Here is a 22,549-nt window from a genome sequence, read left to right on the forward strand (position 1 = left end):
GAACATTTGCATTCCAAGAAGAGACCAAAGGAGCTCGATCTATTTATCTCACCAGAGAAACGTTAAGTGGCTATTTAATTACTGTTCTTAAATACTTGCACAGAGAGAGACTATCTGAAACTAGATAGCTATTTAATCTGACAGACAAAGACCTTACAAGATCCAGTAGCTAGAAAATGAAGTCAGAAAAGTTCAAACTGGAAATAAGATGCAAATGTTTAACAATGAGATTAACAATTGGAGCCAATTATCCAGGAATGTAGTAAATTCCCCATCGTTTAAAGTCATTAAATCAAGACTGTTTGAAGAGGCTGGTGGGCTGGACCCTGAACTCACTGGGGAACAGTCTGTGGCTTATGTTATGCAAAGGGTTAGACTATAGGATCACAGTAATTCCTTATGGCTCTATTAAATCCACTGGCATCGTTGTTATCTTTTCCTGGGAGAAAAAGGATGAAGGAGAAAAATATTAATGAAGCCAAGGCCTGAGTAGGGCACAAGAAGTAGGCTGATTTGTGGACAGTTGAAGGAGTCTCAGACCGGGAGCCTGGTGAGACCATCCAGAGTTTGTCCCTGACTTCAGCAGCGAAAAGAAAAGGCCCATCAGAGATTTACAAATGGCCCTAATGGCCCACACCAGGTTTCTCAGAGTGCATCCAACATACTCACAACGCAACTATAGCACTGACTTATTCAGCTAATTCGACTTTAATGTGTTTTATTATTTTAATGCAATTTAGCAGCTTGGAAACTGAACGGGCAAACATCATGCAGTCACTCCGCTCTCAGCCCAGCACCAGAGAGCACAGTTCGGGAGCTCTGCATGTAGACAACATCAGGCCAAGAGAATGCCAGTAAATCAAAGCACGTAAACCCCATCGGTCACGGCAAGCCCTCCCGCAAGGGATGGAGGAGATACGGGACGGGGGTCTCGCTGGCCTCTTACCATCTGCTCCCGTGGGGGGAGGGGGAGAGGCTCCTGCTCGTCCCTCTACCTGGGCCCACGGGGCCTTTCCTGCTGCGCCACCGCACCGGGTGGCCACTGCGCTGGCCACCGCGCTGCTGCCATGGCGACCAAGCCACTGCCTTGGCCACCACGCTCCCCCCCCCCCCCCCCGCCAGCATGGGGTGGGGGGAGGCGTGCTTTGGGTTTTTTTTTTTTTAATTTTATAATTTTTTTTTTTAAATTTTCTGGACTCTCAGACACAATAAGAGCAGAGCGCAGAGGGAAAGACCCTTCCAAGCACTGGTAATGCTGGTGGGGCTGGCCCAGAGCGCGCACCGCCGCCCCCGCTTGGCTCACGTTCGGCAACAGAGAGCCCGCACTGCTTCTTTCCTTCCCCCGAGGTGAGCGCTGGGGGGGTAATCACACACTCAGAGGCGGCTGCAGCACTCCTTCCTCCAGGAAGGCACAGCGCCTCAGTGCACACCTCCCCGAGGCACAGCTCCAGCCGTGGCACCACCGCCAGGCAGCCCTCCTCCTTGCACCGCACCTTGCACCCTCTCCTTGCATTGCCCCTCACACCGCACCCTGGCACCTGACCCCGCACCAGCCCCACTCCTCTGGGCGCCATGAAACTTGCCAGGTGTGTGGGGAGACTCGTTGCCCGTCCTGTTCCCCCCCCCCCCCCAAAAATACCCCTTACCTCCGTGGCAGCGCCCGGGGAGCCGTGGCCGCGCCTCCGCCACGGGCAGGGATGACCTTGCGGAGAAATTCATCATCCGGGCAGGAAAACAAGCCCTTCCTCGGGGTGTGCGGCGGCGGCAGGAGGAGGGAGGCAGAGAGGAGGGCTCCGTCGGGGTGGCCCTCCCTGCCGGGGAAGGAGGAAATTCAAGCGGGCTGAAAAAGTGCCCGGCTGCAGGAGGCCTGGGGCAGCCGTGCCAGGCGGGTGGCGGCAGTGGAGGCGCCTCCGCGCCGCGCACAGCTGCAGCGGCGGCTGCGGGCCGGCTCAGCGAGGCGGGATCGCCCCGGCTGCGGCACGCCCGCCCCCGCCGCCGCCTGGCTCCCCCCCGCGGCCGCGGGCAGCGTGGGCGGCCCTGGGCAGCCTCTGCCCCGTTTGCCCAGGGCGGACACCGCTGAGACCCTGTCCTCGGCTCTCCCTCTCCTGCGGGTACCTGCCTCCCGGGATACTGCGCTGAGCAACGGTGCAACTCAACCCACACCAGCCCCACCTCAACACCTCCGGGCTTTTACAGCCCTGTGGCCAGCGGCATGCCATGGAGAGGAGGAGGCCTCTGCCCAGGGCACAGGGGCCCAGGCCCGCATTGCCTCCTTTCTGGAGGGCATCTTGCAAGCTGGTTCTCTCTTGCCCCTAAAACAAAACTATACACTAAGAGAGGGTGAGCACAGCCAGCCAGCTTCCTTATGGGAGAAGACCAAAACCTGCACATGCAAAAATCCACTAATTCCATATGCCTTTGCCATTTCTGCCTATGGCAGTTGGGAAAGTGTGCCTACCGACTGCTATCTAGCACCTAATGAGCCATTTGCTTGCAGAGTTACACAAATCTACATGTGGAATTGCTGCATATGCAAATACTGAGCAACTCTTGCCCTGGACTGAATTTGGATTGTTGTTTTTGATACACAAATCTGGCTTCCAGTATGAAGCACTGCCCTGTTTGCCTGCAGCGAGCCATCAAAAAACACAGCCGCACAAAAATAACAGCAGCAAAAATATTTGGGGTTGGGACTCATAATTGTCTGAAAATCTTTCACCTAATTTCAGTTTCTTCCCACCAGCGCGGAATTTTATCTCTACCTGCTGCAATCATAGGAAATGGTTCCGCAGTGCCAGGAGATTCAAGTCAAACACAGGTTTTCAGCAAAGATGACAGTAACTTTTATACATTTCTTTATGGCTAAATAGGAACAGAATTTCCAAAACTAGCAGAAGCTGCAAGGAGAACTCTGTTTTTACATGAGCTTACACCATGGAAAAGACTAGGGGGGGAGGGGGGGAAGGAAAGAGTGGACTAGAGGACCTAACAAATCCTTTTTATCTCTAACTGACATAGACATCAATAAATCATATTCCCCTGATCCATATTAGTGGATCCACATTTTTTTCACTGTTCTGCAAAACACCCTCAGGCTTGATATTGATCCTAAATCTCTTTGACTCATGGGTTAAGCGGTCATCACTGGACCTTGAAAACAGAACAATTCTTAAATTCCCTACCATGGCGTTATGCAGTTTCTTCCCCACCAGCAGCCATGAAGATCAGCACATGTTTATGCAATAGCCATTCCAGAACGTGGCTTTCTGAGGCTTAACCATAGGGAATACAAGACATTTTCAGTAATCACTATCAATAACCACTTTCTTACATGTATCAAAATCAAACAGGCACTACTATAAGAGCCTGAACATCCAAGCGCTAGGGAACTTGACTAGAGGGAGGAGAAGGGGGAGAGCTCCAAGCTTTATCAGAATAGGGAAAGAACAGGAATGCTCCTGGGCATTCCTATTTACTTAGTTCTTTCTACAATCTTGCCACATGTTTAGGTGCTCTGGAGGGCTGTATAGAGCCCAGTCCTCACAATGGTCCTGCTTCAGTCAGGAATTCAAGGTCAGGTCGACAAAAAGGGTCAGTCAACTCCTCTTCATCATTCTGCTAATTGAATGCAGAATGATGCATTCAAAAAACTATTTTTACAGAAACATTGCCAGACTTCCTAGAATTAATCCTGCCGCCATTAATATTACTTCAATGAAGCTTCCCCTTTTTCTGTTAAAGAAGAAAAAAAGCTGGGTGATGCAATTTCCTTTTGCCAGCAGCTGTACTTTTACAAAGAGTTAACCATAGGCACTTACAGACATTGTTACTACAAGGACTTCCCCAGGTCTCAGGGAATGCTCAGAAGAAGCAGTTACAGTTAGTGCAGTTTTCCTAAACTTTCCTAAACATAAGATTCCTTATCTGGATTCCTAAGAGAGACCCCTTCTGGTAATAATACCCTCAACTAAGGGGCTGAGATACTAAAACTGTATTTTTTTGTCAGTTAACCAAATAACTCAGTTAATTCTCCAAGCTAACCAGTCCTGTTTTGTCCTGTGACGTAGCTTTAACACCCCACTGCCACCTTTTCCTTTCTGAATCCTTTTTCCAGCTCCAAATCACTGAAAAATATTAGCCCTGTTCCCTTCTACACCAATTTTCCATGCCGCACAAGTAATAACATGCCACCAAAAGATGAGAATCAGGCTTGTCTCCAGGCAGCCCTCATTTGGCTTTGACACTATTTGCAAAGCGGGGAATTTCAGCTGTTTTAGTATTTATTGCTAATGCTTTCCCCTTCTTTGGGAACCATCTTTGGACCAACTGAGGTGGAAAGAAACATCACAGGAGTTTCAAAAGTATGTAAGACAGGCAGTTGACCATCTAGCCTTGCAAGCCACAGCAGTAACAGTCATATACTTTCAGTTGGATAGGCTGGGGAACTTTTCTAGGGCTATTGTCCTTCCTCTTTTATGGCTGTCAGAACATACCGAAAAATCATCCCCAGCACTTGCCAGAAAGAAGCATTTGTAATTCCGGGGCAAAAAAAGAGTAGGGTCAGGAGCCGCCCTTGCTGCAAGCCTCTTCATACCGACATGCTTTGAACCAAATGTCCTCCTGCTGAGGTCAGATAAACACTTCCTTCTTTACACCTGTACAGCATTACTGAGAACCCCCACGCTGCTCTCAGCAGCCATGGCTAAGCACTGGTCCTACTTATTCAGGTTTCGGGGCAAACAAATCTTAGAGGAACAAACACAGTGATATGACTGAAAAGCAGCTCAGTTGATAATCTCTTCCCCCAAGCCCAGTAGGGCACGGATGCTTTTGTCTCAGAACATGAAGTTGACCTAGGAAAGCTGAGCAGAGGCATCAAAGAGATTTGGACTGCTGTGGAAATTCAGTAAGACAATGAAGTGCACACAGGCACACAGGGCATGGCCCCTTTATTTATGAACTCTTTTCACATAGTGTTCTTCTCTTAACTCCTCTCTTCCTCAAACCACAGCCTACCATAGGACGGCTTCATACTCGTACATCACACAGTATCAGTATTAATTAGCTCTAAACCTTATTACGAGCTCTGAACCCCCACTGGCTTGCTGTACAGATACGTTAAAGAAGCCGTCATACGCCAACAGATCAATGTGTCACCATATCAATGCAAACTAGATATACAGATTATTCTTATTATGGCTTATTTATCTGAATTTTTAGCTCATTTGCTTCAACACCTGTGAGTCATCGCATGGGCAATTTACTACTATTTCATTCCCTATCCTTTTACTCCCTTCAATCTCTAGCTATATACATTTGTTGTATGTTAACTGTATGTAGGTCTCAAGGCAGAAAAGCATTCATACTGAGGGCAGTATAAATGTTTGCTTAGCTTTAAGCGCTGTGTTAGCGCTTATTAAAGTCAATGAAACGTGCTTAAAATTAAGTGTGTGCACATGTCTTAAGAATATCCAGAAGAATAAAGAATTAAACCTCTTTAACTTGCTATTGCTGACCAGGTCAAAAGTTTACATTTAACTGTAGAGGGAATTTCTTCTGGTATGTATTCGGCCAGAGCTCAGGGCAATAAGAGTCTGGATTCTCCAGGGGCTGCCAGAATACAATTAGTCATCAGAAACGACAACTATACCTCCACAGTGACTTTGAGACTCATGTAGAATGTTTTAATATTATTTGACAGGCTGGATGCAATACCATTTTTAAGCTATATCACCATCTTGGTAAAAGAAAGGAAAACGCTTTCCTGTAGTGGAAAAAATAGAACTGAAGACTCTCTAAAATGAGAAGTGTTATGACATGTTGATAAGATTAGTATTTGGCCTAAACTGGCACGATTTCATTTACTTCTGTAGCGATACACAGGTTTACATCAGCTCTGCATCTGGCCTGTTACTCATTACACCACTTATACCTTATTTCTCAATATACTTTCACTTCTGATGACATTGATATCAAATTTCAATTCTGTAGATCCATGTTTTATACAGCCGCTTTCATGCATTCTTTAGGAAAAAGAGTATCAACACTTCAAAAGTAAATAAAAGCAGAAACTTTCTCAGGCAAAACTCCCACTGAAGATTGAGCTGAGGAGAGCAACGAAGAGCTAAGTTGTGAATATAGCAGTTTAACATCTATAGTTTTGTGAACATATTTACACTCTTACTTCCCATTAATCAGAAAAACAAGTGAATGACTGACTGGACATGTTCATTTTGGACTGGGAGCCAAGCCAAAAAAGGTAGGGTACGGTCCTCTGGTATGATAGCTGCATTCAGCAGCAGTACCATTAGACTCAAATGTATCCAAGCAAGCAATACACGAGGTGACATGATGCGTTTGTTTTGTGATCATGCACTTGCCGTATAACCAACAGAGCAGAGTAAACACTCATCGCACACGCTGCACAGCATCTCCTCGCTCCCTCCACCTCTCACATACCTAATGGGCTGTACCAGGCATCTCACAAATGGATGCGCTCTTTTGCCACAACAACAACACTCCTATATCATTAGATGGGGGCTGAAAACACAGTTTATGGCTAGATAGATTGGGTTCTGTTGGTGGTACTTCCTCTAAAAATTTATCTCCTTAAACATTATGGTCTTCCTAAAAACGATTTAAAAAAAAAAAAAGGGTTATAAAGAAAATGCATGAAATAAATAGTATACCGTTGTGAGTAAACTCAGTATTTTGGATGCTTTTCTGTTTCACAGTGGTTCTAAAACACTACAAATCCGTAGGCTAGTTGCTACACCTCAGGCAGCTGTGTCAAATTTCACTTGAAAATATGTAAAGGTGTGAATTTCTGCAGCATTGTGATAATCTCCCTTGGCCTCACCATGCATCTCTTGTCAGTGTTTTTGCTTCTGACTGTGCTGTGATTCTTTTGGCATGATGGGAAGCTTTCAGTCAATGTGTCGTGACACTTTTATTTTCACCCTTAGTGTCTAACAGAATACATTTAGGTATGATTAATTCCACATCCTGCTATTTCCATTTCACACAGAATCTGGATATTCATTATTGTGATAGTAAATGTGAAACACGCCACACACAAAAATACCCTCCTGCCTTTTCAATAGATTAAAATGACAATTTGATGAGTCAGTAATTTATACTGTTTACCTCCTTTTATGTCAACAAAACTGAGATCTGGAACAACACATAACCATAATGATTACAGACATAATGAGCTGATTTATTACGTACTCACCACATGGTATTCTAGCACATATTCAACAGTAATGATGTCAAATAATATGACTACCAAACCTATCTGTTCAGACCACCACTGCCTACCGTGAACAACAAATTAAGCTAAGGTGGTATCAGAAACATGGGGTCTCTGGATACACCAGATCAAACAGAACTTTCAAAGCCCTTTCTCTAGTTAAGTTATATTGACTTTATGTAGAAACCTTTGATATTTTGAGAATTTCAGGAAATAACAACATGAGTCAGGGAACCTTTTAAAGAGTGTTTGTGACTGATAAAGATAAATGCAAATAGAAGTGAAATACTTTTCCCACTATAGTTGTGAGTTGTTAAATATCTGTGATGCAGGACCACTATAGATCCTGTACATCTGCCTTAGGCTTAAAAACCTGTTTGTTCTAGTTGTAACTTTAGTTCTGCCTTCCTCCTCAGAGGTCATCAGTGGGCTGTGTAAAATGTTATTCCTGAGGAAATACCTTTTGGCAGGGCAACCGCAGCTACTTTTCTGCTTTCACATTTTGTTGCCTCAGACGGGAGCTTCTCCTCATGCTACAGAAAAAATCGTTGCCTGGACCAGGGCTTGCAGTTGCCTTGCCTACCACATGGATATTTAGGCTGAGGAACAGGTGCGATGAAAAGCAGATATAAGAGATGCTGCAAGGTGAATAGATAAAAGATGGATAGGTGTAAGCACCGAGAAGAAATCCCATGAATAGTAGACAGCAGAGATGAAGAGAAAAGAATAGGAGCAGAGGCTCTTGGTTAAATACGGAGAACACTGTAAACCCAAGAAACAACTACGTACGTCAAACTTTACGAGCTGCTTCTTTCCCTAAATCAAGTTGATGTTGCTCACATCAGCTTGAATTTTAAAATGCCAGTGATAGCTTTTATTGTTGAAATCTCCTCAGAATTTGAGCTAAATGATATCCTGTGCCCACAGCATTTATGTTGAATGCTGGAGGAAAGTCAAGTCCACGAACATCAAACATCACCAGAGTGGACTAAACTATGGTTCAGCCAGGAAACACGTCAGTCTAGAACCAGCTGCCCCAAAGGAAAATAAAAATGTGAAATGAAATACTGCCGTGGAACAGAGAGCTTGATATTCATTTAGGGCATTTGATAAAATAAAAACTGAGACATTTCCATTTTCTATATGTACTCCTTAAATTCTCACCAGAATCCTACCAGCCCATGCTCTCAACCAGTGCCTGTGATGCATCTTCATAGCGTGAAGCTGCAATCCTGGTTATCATCTTGTATGCCCGTTATTCCTGAATTATTTAAAATATCTGATTTATTTTCTCTTGGCCATGCTTTCTACCTATCATGTCCTCTCTTATTCAGTTCCCTTCTAAAATAAGGAAGTTCATTTTTTTCAGATTGCTAGCTTTTGTTGTTGTTTTTTCTTTTACTGATTTAAATGAGGTAAAAAAAAGAAAAAAAAAGAACACAGACATCAGATGAGTAAATGAGCTAACTAATAAATGTGTTACTGACTTTTTGAAGCCAACATCCCTTAAAATAATTTCAGAAGAACTTGATCATGTCTTTGAGCCAAAAAAATCTTCAGAATCCTGCTTACCAGGGAAAAAGGGCAGGGAGAAATAACTGAAATTAATCCTAATTTTTTTCTATTATCTTTCTGGTTGATCATACACTTGAGCAGTGTTCAGCATAGAAAAAAAAGGCACTTTTCCATCCACATCTAATGGGAATTTAATGTGACATTGCTTTATGTCAGAAGCTTTCATTAATTATCAGCATTCTGGATTCAGAAACTGATGGTCTGTGATTTTAGCTCACTCTAAGAAGGCTGTTAATTTCAAAGCCACTGAGATTCATATTACTTTTTATTTTCAGTATATTCCTCTAGAATTCAGAGTCAAGAAAATATGCTTGCCAGGTCTATGTTAACAGTAGTCACAGCCAAACATCCTTGACTTTGACTATGTGTGCTAGATCTCATATTGCTACTTGGAGTTAAGGAGCTGTTGGTTCTTAGCGTCAACGTCAGCTGCTTTGGGACTTGCCGTCTTGGCTGTCTAGGAATGTATAGGATAAATAACATTAAGAATGAATGAATGAATGTGCACTTGGGCTAATTTGCTAAGCTAAACTTCAATCCAGCAGTGAGCCCTCCCACACTTCCTAGGACTAGGACTGCTCTTGTATCAGATGAGCTATGACATTTTACTGCTTCGGTGCTGTTGAATTTTTCTTTTCTATGAAAGTTCGGGACAGATTTTCTTGTTTCGGTTTTAAAATTGCTGTAACAAGCTTAGGGGAACAACAAAAAAGAGAAAAAAAAAGGCACTTTCATTCAGTATTCAAGATAGGAAGTCAGAACAAGCTGCTTGCAGGAGCATCCCTCCCACCCTTACCCCACATCACGGCTACATTACAAAACATCCCACTTCCATAGGCCAACCCTTCAGAAAACTTTCCTCTTTCAATTCTGTCCCATGCCACTTGTCTGTCTGTGCCCAGTCATCTCCTCCATCCTTTCTCTCTAGGATTGGTGGGATATCTTGCAGGATCTACTAGGAAAGATGTATTTCACCTCTTGTTTTCAAGAGAGTGTTGAAGCTTTTCTTAACAAATATTAAACTTCTCACCTGAACATGAGTTCAAATACGTATTATAGTGAAGCTTATCAGATAAAGTCTGTCAGATTCATAAAGTCTCTTCCCTTCAAGTAGCACAGGTAAGAATTTGCTTGCTAATACCAGCTGGGTCTTTAAGGCATATCTGAGGTCAGACATTAACAAGCATCTTGGTGCTATTTTGTAACAGCATACGAAGAAAAAGCATTCGACTGTTGACTCTGTCAAATAAAGTCAGGCACATTATCTGACCAAATGACTTCAGGTTGTTTACCCATAGTGTAAGGGTAAGGCAACAAATATTAATTCTTAGGATGTATCTAAAAAAAAACCCCAGAGGCGAATGTGGGTTTCATTTGTGCAATTTCATTCCATTGATCTCCAGAAGACATTACAGAGATTAGTCAAGAATGATTCTTGTAACTGCTATCATTCTAGCATTTAGGGAGTATAGTGGTGAAAACTCAAAAATTATCAGAAAGAGAATATTTTGGAAAATACACTATCTAAAATACACAAGCCTGGCTCCACCTTGCTTTTACTCTCATCATTTGCTGCTCTTCTGAACTGAGTATTTAGTACTATTATGTGTAGCTAAACAATGTTAAGATCAATGCTGAGTGTGTAGTGAAAGACATTAAATAGCACTTACTGTCAATGTCAACAACACTGAACCACCAATACATTAAGAGCAAAACCAAACCAAAACCCCCAACTCCCAAACAAAACAAAACAGCCATCCAGACAGCCATCCAAGAGGTTGAAGATTTTAGAACAAATTCTTCGAAGAAACATTCATGAGCCACACTACAGTCTACAAATTAGTCACCAGGACACCTTGATTGGCATAGAAACGTGAGTGTTTTAGAGCTGGAGGACTCTGAATGTCTCACTGAGTATTTGGGTATGAACCTTTTCTAACAAGTGATTAAGACTGACTCAAGTGCTTTGGAAAGGTTTTTTTTTGCTTTTTTTTTTTTTGTTTTTTTGTAAGACAGTTATGAGAAAGGCAGAAATGGTTCAGTGGTTAGGGCACTGGACTGTGACATCATTTTATATTAATCTGAGTTTGACCACAGACTTCCTTTGTGATGTTACTTAAAAAGAACCCTTAGGGTCTTGTTTCTTTTTTGCAGGAGAGTTGTGAAAAAAATCCTTAAGCACGAGGGAAGTGGTCAAGACTAAAAGAAATAGGAGCAAAGGAGAGCACTCCTGTCAACAGAGTTGCTGGGGTTTCAGGTTTTTTTTTTTTCTTCTTTGCCAAGCCTGCAGTGGAATAGAACATACCTAGAGTACTGTGACCCACAAAGCTGACAGAGAGGACCGAATCCAGGTAGAGGACTGAATCCAGGTTGACTTTTTCAGAGTTAATTTTCATGAAATAATGAGATGAAGAAAAATCAGTCGTAGCCATACCATCGGTTAACTGCTTAGAAAGCCTGCAGGTCTCATATTTGGCCACAGAAACTACCTGAAACTTGCTTTATGTTCAAAATGCTTTCTTAAAGACTAGGAAGGCAAGCGCTCAATCAGTTTGACAGATTTGACAGGGCTGTACAAAGCTACACACAGGAGAAGTCAGCCAGCTCAGGTCACGGCCTCAAATGTCCTTTTCCAACCAGAACAACTTACCTTGGGTTTTATTCCAGTCTCCATGTAAAAGGTTGACTACGTCCATGCCTGTGGTGCTTCCTTACCCAGCGTTCTCTGAACACAACCCCAATGTCCTAATTTTCGCTGTCTCCCATGAAACAGAAATACTAAGAGCAGAGTACTACAATTAGGATGTGGTTTCAGTTCTAGTACTAAGAAAATCTTTTCCAGATTCCTGTAAAACCAGCCCTTATGCTCCAGGGCTTTGCAAAGGGAAGTCAGCCATTCACCCAGAAAGGAGAACAACCACGGCAAAATCTTTTCTGCTATGCTCCAAAGAAGCAGCTGCTAAGTAATAGAGGATATATACTGACACCATGCACCCTTGCCAAATAGCATAAAGCTGTTTCCCAGCTGGCAAAACCCTTCGGGCAGCCCAGTAGCCTTCTCCCACTCCAATTCCTGCTTCCTCCCTATCTCCCACCTCATCTAAAACAGCTGCAAAATCCTCTCTTTGCTCTGACCCCGCTGTTAAATAAACAGATCTCACCCTTACAGTAAGTCTCCACTGGATCACATTTCCCCATGCTCCCATGGGAATGACCTCAATTCTCATGTGATGGCGTCTTTCTCCCTCCCATCTTTTCCCCTAATTGTGGTAAATGCCCCTGGTCCAGCTGCCACTTTTTCTCTGCTCTGATGGTATCCTGATGGGATAACTGCAAAATCTGAGGCTTAGAGCTAGTGCTGCTTTCTGGCTCATCATCAGATTCAGTTGATGTGAGATCTTGGACATGATCACTGAATAGGATGCCAAAGAAGAGAGACAGTAAGGCAAATCTTTCCTCTGCTACTTCCTTATTGCATATGAAGAACAACAAAGTTCTCAGCTCAGTCCCTATGGCTAACACTTTCTATGGTTATACGCACAAACACACACACGTACACACACGTGCTCACACATATATATAACCTTCTAGGCTAAGGCTTTGCATGTCTAACCCCTAATGCTGCCCTACTGATTGCTTCAAAGGATCTGTACCTCCCCAGTTCTTTTTATGCTCAGTTCCCCCAAACATAACTGTGCTGGATTTAAATGATAGAATTGTATCCTATTTCTGTGCCAGAGTGCTATGAGCCAGACTCTTGATCAAAATGAGGCCAAATGGTAATGCTGCAAGAAGCAATCATTATCAGTAAACTGAAATCAATGAATCTCTGACAATTTATAATGGATAAGAATCTGCCTCTGGCAACCGAGAAAGCCTTAAAGCTGATCTAAGCAGTCTAGTAAGACAGAGGAATCCTCAGCAGTCATAAAGCTGTCACAGACGGTTGAAGCTGAAAGCTCTGGGTTAAGCAGACATCCTAAGGGGCTTACTAGAAAGAGGCAGCACTGGCAGATACAGTAGCTCCCGGGTCATACCTGTTGCTAAACGCCCTGAAGAGACAAAGCAAGCGGCTGCAAGTTGAAGTAGCCGTGAAACTGCTCCAGCTTTTGCTGGGTACTGAGAGCTGCAAAGAGCAGGAGAATGAAATAGCGATACGAACCAGCCTGGATCCTAGCAAGACATATTGAAGCTCAGCCAGAAAAAAGATTTCTGAGTTTTAAAAACCACCAGAAATTTTAACTCCCTCTTGGCCTTGCCTCTTTGGAATACACAGAGAAAGAATGTTTCTTCCTTCCAGCAAAACAGTGTATTTTTATATCACTGGAATAACAAACATGTAAAATTTATAGGGGTCTTTTTATATCAGCTCTTTATCCAAGTATAAATCACTTTTAATCATTACCAGGGAAAAAAAGCATAAATATGACTTGACATTCTTATCACCTACTCAGTTCTAAACCAAAAGATTTACTGCACTGCTTGTTGGGAAACATTCTGTAGCTAAGGGACTCATTTAGAAAGAGTCAGCTGTAAAGTAACCTTGTGTATATGAGGAATGTAAGTGAAGCTATAGTCATCTCCATAAAGCCAAAGTGTATTAACTGCCAGATTACAAAGGGTGGATAAGACTCTACTATTGTTCACTTTACTTTGACAATACTGTCATACAACCCTTATTCTCCGCAGAAAATGATAATGCTTGAGAGATTTATGGCCATTTAGATTTACTACAGAATGCTTTGCTATTCAAGACAGACTTCAAGGCAGTGAATTACTTGCTGAAATAATACCCATCTAATTCGGAAAAAATTTGTATTTGGTAAATACTATTCACAGCTGTAGTCACTGCAGATTTGTTCTAAATCCTTTTAACCTGAAGCAAAGCGTGTGTATACAGAAGTACCCTGTTCTCAGGAGGGACCAGAGATGTTTTTTCCACCGGGACATCCTTGGTTTTGTCAGAGTAAGCAGTTGCTCTGCATTATTCCTCCTCCTCTTTGAAAAGGGTCACATTGCTCACTGGAAAAGCAGTCCATGAACTCTCTTCAGCATAGGAAATTTAGTTTTGACTAGTCTTTAACTGGATTGTGCTAACAGATACCAAGACAGCAGCCTGTAACTGACGGCATACAGCCTCCTCAACAATACATTCAGTAATATAGCCTTATCCTTTGCAGGTCTTATGGAAAGAATTCTGCCCGCTGTAACTTCTCTTGAGTTCAGCATAGCATTAACCTCTAACACAGTCACAGACAAACAGTAACTTCAGTAAATTACTGAAGACGCTCAGTATCAGCAAGTATTCTTCTTAAGCAAGTCTTAACAGGATTAACTTCCACTGAGATGAATGAGAATTTGCTATTGATACTAATGGCAGTATCTTCCTTAACACATTAACTACTGCCTATTGTTGCCTATTATGCATCCACATACAACAAATAAAAGAATTCATACCAGCAAGTGGAAAAAATATGTTAAATATCTACTGATCTTAGCTGAAGAGTAGTGGGAACTAGTCACACCTATGCACATGCACACACACAGAGAAAACTTGCTTCCAAAACTGTCCATATGATTCAATCTATCCCTTTTTTTTTTTTAATTGCATTCTTAGCCCTGGAATAAATGACACAATGCTGGGAGTTTTGCTAAATAAGCCCTGGTAATTATTGTCAAGAGACTGAAAGTTACTTCACTGAAGTGGTCCATCTTTCCCAGCAAGGAATTGCCATCCCCAGATCCGACAGAGCAAAAGGGTACTTTTACCCCATACTTAGCTGCTTCCATGCAAAGTCTGGCACACTTAAAGCTATCTTTATTGTGATTTTAGTAAAAAAAACTCTCGGAGACATTGCCCTCTGTTGACCTCACTTTGCATGCAGTAACCTGCAGCACAAGACCAGAACAGACAGGGAGAAAAAGAGAAGGGAAATTGATTCCTGCTTCACCTACACCAGCCGAAGTTACAAACTCCATTTATGAGTTGCTTATAAATATTTGTTGGGCCCCCACATTGGATCACGCTAAGAGGACTTCTGCAGTCATTCATGTGGCTCTTTCGTGGTAGTGGTAACAAGCAACTCTGTGGCACTAACTTCTTAAATCATTCCTATTAGACCTACATGCACATTTGTCTATGCTGGTTTTAACGTAGCAAGAATACATGATCACCCTACTTATCTTCTGAACTTGGTCCCTTGGTCTTGAGTGTCACATTTCTTCTGTTTCCTGGCTCCCTTTTCTCCTTCTGCATTGAGTCTCTTTATTAACTTATAATTATGCCAATTACCTGCATTTGGATACTGAATTTACCATCACTGCAGAATATTTCCAAGGAAGTTGTGCCTTGTTGAGATTTCTATCAAAGGCCACAGAAGCAATCTGTCCCTTTCCCAGATCTTCTTCCCCTCCATGATACCGTGCCAGATTTTGAACTGACGTCCATTGCTGTTGCTTCCTTTCTCAGCCTTTCCTTAGGTTTGCCTTTCTTTATCCCACTACATTCTCACCACGTGATTTTGACAAATCTTCAGACCCGCAAGCAAGCATCACTTGGATGACATTGACAAAGCAGCTTCCTATTTTGCCTACTTTCTCTGGAGCGTGGCCTTCTGAAGCATCTCGGCCAACACATAAGCAGAGCACACGCTGTTCTTTCCCTTAGACGCTGGTGGCTCTTCAACCTCACTGCCCATGAGCTTGCACACATTCACCACTAGCTAAATAATTCAATGGCTGCTGAGGGATATATTGGGAAGATTCAATTAGTCTTCTAAAAAGTGTATATTAATGAACTATGCCTCCTGATGAAACTGCTTTAATAGGCAGCAGGAGAACTGTTGAGAATTCTGCCAAAGGCAACGGGTGCAATTTATACCGCTCACAGAGGATATCCACTCACACTAGAGGAATAAACTGGATATTACCAATGCACTGAACAGCTCTCTTGAAATAGGGATGGTGAATAGAAGGAAAAATAAATTCTCTATTGCATTAAAGAACCCATCGAAGAGTTTGAGGCTTCTTATTAAAAACTGTAATCAAAGCTGGATCCCACTGCGCTCTCACCCTAGCTTAACATTGGCAATACTTCTCTAATCTCAGTGGCATTGCTAAGAAGGGACTTGGGTTCAGCTGAGCACAGTCAGAGGCAGATTCTTTTCAGTCTCATTTACTTAAGTTAGGAGAAGGGTGGATTGAAGAGGAAAGCCTATTTATTTACGAAGACTGATGACAAGAGGCTGGAGAAATGAAAGCAATATTTGCTCCTGTGCTCATCTGTATTGCACAACAGCACAGGTTAACTGCGCCATCTCCAGAGGCATATCCCTCCACCTCACAAATCTGAGCCCTTGCAGTGGCACAGCACATAAGAATTTACCCCGTGTATGCTCACCTCTCTGCCATATGAAGCTGTATGACCTCCATGAAAGGGCACCACAATGACAAGAGTCTCATCATGCATACCCTTTACCCTTGGTTATATCGAACTGGGTCAAGTCAGTTCCTCCTGGCTGGGCTAATTCAGCAAAGCCTGCCTCCTTCTTAGATAGATTTGGTTTCTCCATGGGTTTGGAAGGTTTCTTCCTCAGGCTGCAGATAGCCAGCAGAAACAGCAGCTCACTCTGCAAAGCCCAGAGCACAGGCACTTTCTCCCGACCTGGCTGTGCCTCTTGGAGGTTACGGGAGTTTTCTGGTTGATGCTGTGGATCTGCCTCTCCAGAGCTGGGTGCACCCACACTTCTTTTGAGTAGGTGTGAAAACACTCCTCCTATTGCCAGGGACTGTGAGGGTCCTGCCACAGCTCTGCTCTTCAGAGTGATCCAGCCATTGTGTTTTACAACCACTCTAATTCCTAGGCATTCATTTTGAAGACAGACTCCTGCTCATTTATGGCTACCCCCTACCTGTAATATCTGTAACTGTTTTACACTGGGTGAGGGCTGGGTCAGGAGCAGGTCTCAGAACTAAACATTTCAAGCAGCACCTTGAGTCACACCCTACCTCATTTTTCACAGAAAACAGCACAGATGACCCAAACTGAGTCAAAGTGACTGCAAGGATTTGACACCTTTGACAACACAGCCTGAGAAGTCTCTGACACCAGGGATGCTCCTGTAAGTAGTATGAGTCTTTACAGAACTAGGAGCTAGATGTACTGCCTTCTGAAAGGGGTCAAGGTTGAAGTCCAGATTTCTTTAAAGCTTCTTAACTACTTGACACAGGCTAACCTTGTGTAAGGGAAGCGTATTTAAAGGAAAAGGAGATGCAAGAAGATGCACCTCAGGCCAGAGAGAGATAAGATAAGGTCTCTTCCTTCTCTGAAACTCTCTGGGAGTTTTGTAGTGATTCCAGTGGGAGCAGGACTGAGCCTCTGATAACCCGCCGTACCCCTAACGCACTAGAAAGGACTCACAACATTACAGCGTGTACAGTTTTCAAATGCTTAATTTTCTGGAAGATACTGACTATCCAAACATGTTCCTAGTGAGGCCTCCTGTCTGCAGTTGATTTTTTTTTTTTTTTCCAAGAAAGTATCGCATCTGTACATTGGAAAGTAAGTGGAAACATTTGCATAGACAGTTTTATCAAATATCCTCTTGCATATGCTGAGCCTTGATATCCCAATTTTAACTTACTGACCACTCAGAAGTTAATTTATGGAAAACTGTGAAGTGAATCGAGACAAATGAGTTAACTTCAAGTCTCATATGAAAGTGAGATGCAGTGTGTTTGTAGTGTAATCAACACATTGCTTTTCCATGTAAGTCAGCAGTGTGCGGATTTTTTCTAGCACTACATGTGTTCTTTACTGATTCGTTTTAATCTTGTTTCCATAGAGGAGAGCAATATGCTTGCTTTCCATAGCCACTGAGCTCAAACTTAGTCCAGTCTCCTCCAGGACATCTCCCCTGGGTGTATCACACACAAAAACATTCCCCTGACCGTAAGATGCAGGAGTGAAGACAGCCATTTCAGACACACAAAATAAAGGCACAGAGGGAGTCCGACAGAGAAAAAAGTTACTTACCTGAGATGGATTCTTCTTTTTATATGGATTTTCTGATCCTCAAGCATTGCAGAGACCCCACAGAGGGCAGGGAAAGTGGCTGGACCACTGTTATTCTGGACAGCTAAGGTTCACCTAGCAAAGTGACACTTGTTCAAGCTCCTTGGAACAAGGCGGCACCCTGCCCTAATCTGACAGGCCAGAACCCGCTCCAAAACATGACGCCTTCACATACTTCAGGATTTTGACAGTACCAGCTAGCACGCTCCCAAGCGATTCCTGGGCGTGGCTGGCAGTTAGGATGCTTCAGGACCATTCCCAACAGCAGTCTGCATGAAGATATCCTGCTGTGGAGGATATGAGAAATTACTAAATTTGATCTGGTTTGTTCCATGGCATTTGGTCTCATCTTTTGATAGAGGGCCCAGGACACAGCCTTGGCCTGGAGGCTGCTGGAAGGACACGCAGGAGCGTAGTTCCAGGGCAGTTTGCACCGGCCGCAGTTCTACCTCTCCCATGACCAGCATAAACACTCATCTGCCTATGCTGTGAGCTGGTCCAGAGCGCTAATCCAGGTAAAAGCTATCTTTCCACAAATTATTAATTTTAGCTGTAGCAGCTCCCCAAACCATATCACTACAAGTGCCTAAGTGACCCCCAGCCACCTCAAGTGAAGGGCGGGAACAGGGTGAAACCCCCAGATCATGCACTTAAATTGGCCTAAGCTGTTGTGGAACCATAGGTAAGTGCTTCTCCCCTCTAGCACTTCTCTTTTCAACCCTGATATGAAAATCAATTGTTTTTCAGTTCTGCTTCAAAAATAAGATGTTGGCCTTTCAGTTTCTATAAATAAAAACAACCTCTTCCTACATAGTTTAATTCAAAAGCAAGAGTGACTATTTAAGCTTTCAAAGACTAAAGAAATGTTCTTATGTATCTCACCGCTTAGTGGTTACTGTCGGAGCAGAGAGCTTATAAAAACCAGTGGCCCTAGAAAAACAGATTCTCCTGGAAGAGTTAAGTGGTCCCATGCAAGAGAATAACTTGTGATACATCCTGTAAACTCCACTGGCACATGCTGTTCCTTATTCCTTATTTGCATATGTGCACAAGGCTTTAAACAATGAAACCCCATTCTTGTCACCTCAGAGGTCACACCTCAGTAAGTACGTTACACCAACAAAATTACCGCCAAAAATCTGTTAAGAGATATTGGGTGCAGTTTTCTAGCAAAGAGGATTTAAGCAGTTCCTCCATAAAAACTGCACATGTTGCCATCTGCCATACATACACATATACATATATAATACATAAACACATTTGCACCCTAAAAATAAAGTGCATTATATACACACAGATAATACATCTGTGAGAGTTTTCAGTTCTGTTTCAGTACCTGAGGGCTGGTATGTTTGAGTTTCTGCTGAGCTGCAATTTTGAACTGACTCTCCAACTTCTCTTATAGAAGGTGAAGTACTACTAGGGATTACTGGTCTAGGGAAGTTTGCCCATCAGACTGTCCTGTAACAGGAAAACATGGAAGCCCTAAAAATCCTTTTCCAGGAGGCTCACGTCCCCAGGCACCTGGAAGCCTCCTCAGATTTTTAACTTCCCTGCTCCTGCTCCCCATGCTACAGTTTTGGAGCCAGGTACCCAAAAACCCTCTAACAAGAGCCATGAAAGAGAGAGCAGGTACAGTCAAAGCTTTTTGGAAGCCTTCTCCTACAGCAATTGATTCATGCAAGAGAAAAGGACCTTCATAAATTTGGAGCTGTCTCCCATGTTCTCGTGTCTGCCAGGGGCTTGCTGAAGTGCTAAGAAGCTTAGGCTATCACAGGGCCGTTGAAGAGGCAAAGTGGGAAGATTTCTTGCAGAAACCTGGCAAATGGCTCCAGGGCCCTGCAAACTTTCCTTTAGACTGTCACTGAAAAGGAAATGTCTTTACAGGATTCTCCAAAAGCATTTCCAACACCGAACTTCAGGTGGGTCTAAAATCCCTGCAGGATAGCACTTTATGGTTTTATATAGCTTGAAACGTACCATTCAGATTTTACCTACAAAACTGAAGGCTTTGGGATTCATCCCTTGAGAGGAACTTCACAAGATACCTCATTGGTAGCCCTCTAAAAGTGAACCTTAGACCTAAAATCTCCCATTTCCACACGCAGTGCATATATAAAGCCTGCCCATTATTCACCACTGTGCTACTCCAGCTGAATTCCAAAGCAGTTTGGTAACTGGTGCAAAACTTGACTAATGAAGCGGTAAATCAAGCCCTGTGAGTGGAAGGATTCAATTATCTTTTAGTTTAAGGCTTTCACAATTAGGAATAATTATGATTCAACATTTTTACTGCTTCTGTTTCAGTTTTCCTGCAGACGAGATTTGAGTTTTGCACACACAATACTATTTGGCTTTAACAAATATTTCAGTAATAATATAAGTGCTCTGCTATCGAATGTCGTGAAAAAGTCTTTTGCAACATTTACTTACTAACAGCCCTGTATTGTTCAGAAAAGGCCGAGAAAAAAAAAAGTCCCAGCCTGGAGATGCATGAATGGGTTTGCAAGAGCACTGTTTACTTTTTCCCTGCAAGCTTCTATTGCTGCAGCGAAAATTGATTTATGAAGCCTCAGCTCCACGTCTGCTACAGACCTTGGCCTGTTGCTTAATTTAGCAACAAGGCATTGGCCGTGGATTGGCTGCTCAGAGCAGCGCAGCCGTTGGGCTCGCTCTCGCTCTCCCTGGTGTAGGTCACTTTCTCCATGAGCATGAATGTATGATGTGTTGCATACAAATGGGTGGAATAAGGCAAAAGCCTGTTGTGGCAACTGTCTGGCTTTCTGATACTCATCAACATTTGGCCTCTTGCAACTGAAATGACAGTCCTTTACTCCTCCAGTCTCATATCTCAAATCTCCCTTTAACCCCAATCTGTTTCTGCAAGTCTTCCCTCTCCAATCCCCTACAATTCTGCCTGTGTCCCATTTGCATTATTTTTGATAGTACCGTTATCCAAGAGGCTTTATCTTGCAGACTTTCTGGAGTGGAGACAGACCATCTGAGCTCCATACTGTTCAGTTCAATAAACCAAAAGGAAGGTGATACGCCAGCTGGTGTAAAGTATTGTATCATTAAGCACATGTGGTGAGATGCAAGGTATTTTTTAGGCCTTACAACTTCACCTGTGAGTGGATGGAAGACAGAGCTGCATTTGGTAAAAAGCAACCAACAGGAGGGCTGAAGGGTTTAACACTTAAACTTTGGCTTTAATTTTTCCATGGTGCCTCTCTGTGCTTTCATAGCATCACCTAAAGTTTCTTATTTTTCTTTATTTTTACCTGTTAGCCCCTTAAGTGTATGCTCCTTTCTCAGCCGTGTCAGTTTAAGTTTGGAGTAGCTGCAGTCACTCCTAGGAACTGCATGGAGAATTTCGTCCGTCAAAAAATTTGCATCCATCAGATGGCAGAGAGAAACCCATTTTCAGTGGCCAAAGCTCTTCTATCCTCCTCTAGCAAGTGTAGAGCTCACATCTCTAAAAATCACTGTTCACTTTTGGTTGGAAGGACATTTTAGTTACTAAGTTCAATAGGAGGCCTGTTAACTTTGTACCGTGTATCCTTCTGGAGATATATTCATCGTTCACATGGACAAAAGCTGAATGAAACTACACAGGGCAAAGAAGAGGCAACTCTACAGCTGTAGGGCAGTCCTTCTACTAAATATCAGACTTATTTAAGCAAAGACAAAGTCAAGAATCCATTACAATGAAACCTTTCAGACAATCTAAATATAGACATTTCTATCAGTTTCAGCTATAGTAAATAACAATGAAGAAAACACAATTGCTGTTTACACAGGAGTCAAATCAAATCACCCAACCTTTATTTAGGATTAGTTTCTGCCATGACTTTCTCCATACTTGACCTTTTCTACTTCAGAGAGATCTTTATAAAGAATAGGCAGGAAGGAAAAAAAATTAAATTATCTTGCTGAAGTGATAATTAAGCAAGACAAGGGCCATGAAAATAATGTCTTTTCTCACAGCTTGCAAAGGTCTGTGCATACTCCAAGTCGCCTTGGGCAACAGGACAAACCTTCCGATGCTCTGCCCCTCCTACGGCGCTTCCTGTCTCTGACATCAGCATGGCACTGTCATTAAAGCTCTTGTAAAGAAACAGACAGGGCTGATGGGGTGACAGAGCGAAGCTGTGACAGCTGCATCTTGTGTGTCACTGTGTTTTATCACTTTGCTACAAGATAATAATAATGATTAGCCTTGCCCTGCTCTCACAACAGAAAGAGGTATTTTTGATGAAAGGAAGTAAAAACTTCATTCGGGCGTTGTGGCAAGATTTCAAGAATCAATAACATCCCGTAATGCAACCCTGAGTAATTATTATAATCTATATTACAATAATGCCTAGCTGTGAATGTGTGAGGCAACCCCTTCCTGAAGGGCTCATAGGTTAAAAAAGTAAGAGGGACACAGTGTGGGGGTGGAATCCATTTTTGGATATGCTGATATGAAGTCCTAACTGAAACACACGCATACGTATGTACATTTCATATACAAATATAGGGCAGGTCAGTTTCTAACACTGCCTGTCCGACAGTTCTTGCCTGGGGGACACTGCAGCGCAGGTGGCACCTCATTCAGGTTTTCTGAGCCAGCTAGTGGGGACTGAGCTCTTCTGGCTATTTCTATG

The 22,549-nt window shown here is 43.0% G+C and overlaps 1 protein-coding gene across 3 annotated transcripts in view; it reads right to left on the minus strand.

Moving 5' to 3' along the window:
* GPRIN3 (GPRIN family member 3) overlaps positions 1-22,549 on the minus strand; it is a 160,751-nt gene that overhangs the window by 36,091 nt on the left and 102,111 nt on the right. The window contains exon 1 of one of the 3 annotated variants that reach the window (XM_068941550.1): positions 1,647-1,997. The exons of the other annotated variants lie outside the window; for them this stretch is intronic. The gene's annotated coding sequence lies outside the window, so the exon portion shown is untranslated. Of the gene's footprint in view, positions 1-1,646; positions 1,998-22,549 lie in introns of those variants that run through there. 3 annotated transcript variants of the gene reach the window in all.

Source organism: Struthio camelus, chromosome 4 (genome assembly GCF_040807025.1).
Source record: "Struthio camelus isolate bStrCam1 chromosome 4, bStrCam1.hap1, whole genome shotgun sequence".
Classification (NCBI taxonomy): Eukaryota; Metazoa; Chordata; class Aves; order Struthioniformes; family Struthionidae; genus Struthio; species Struthio camelus.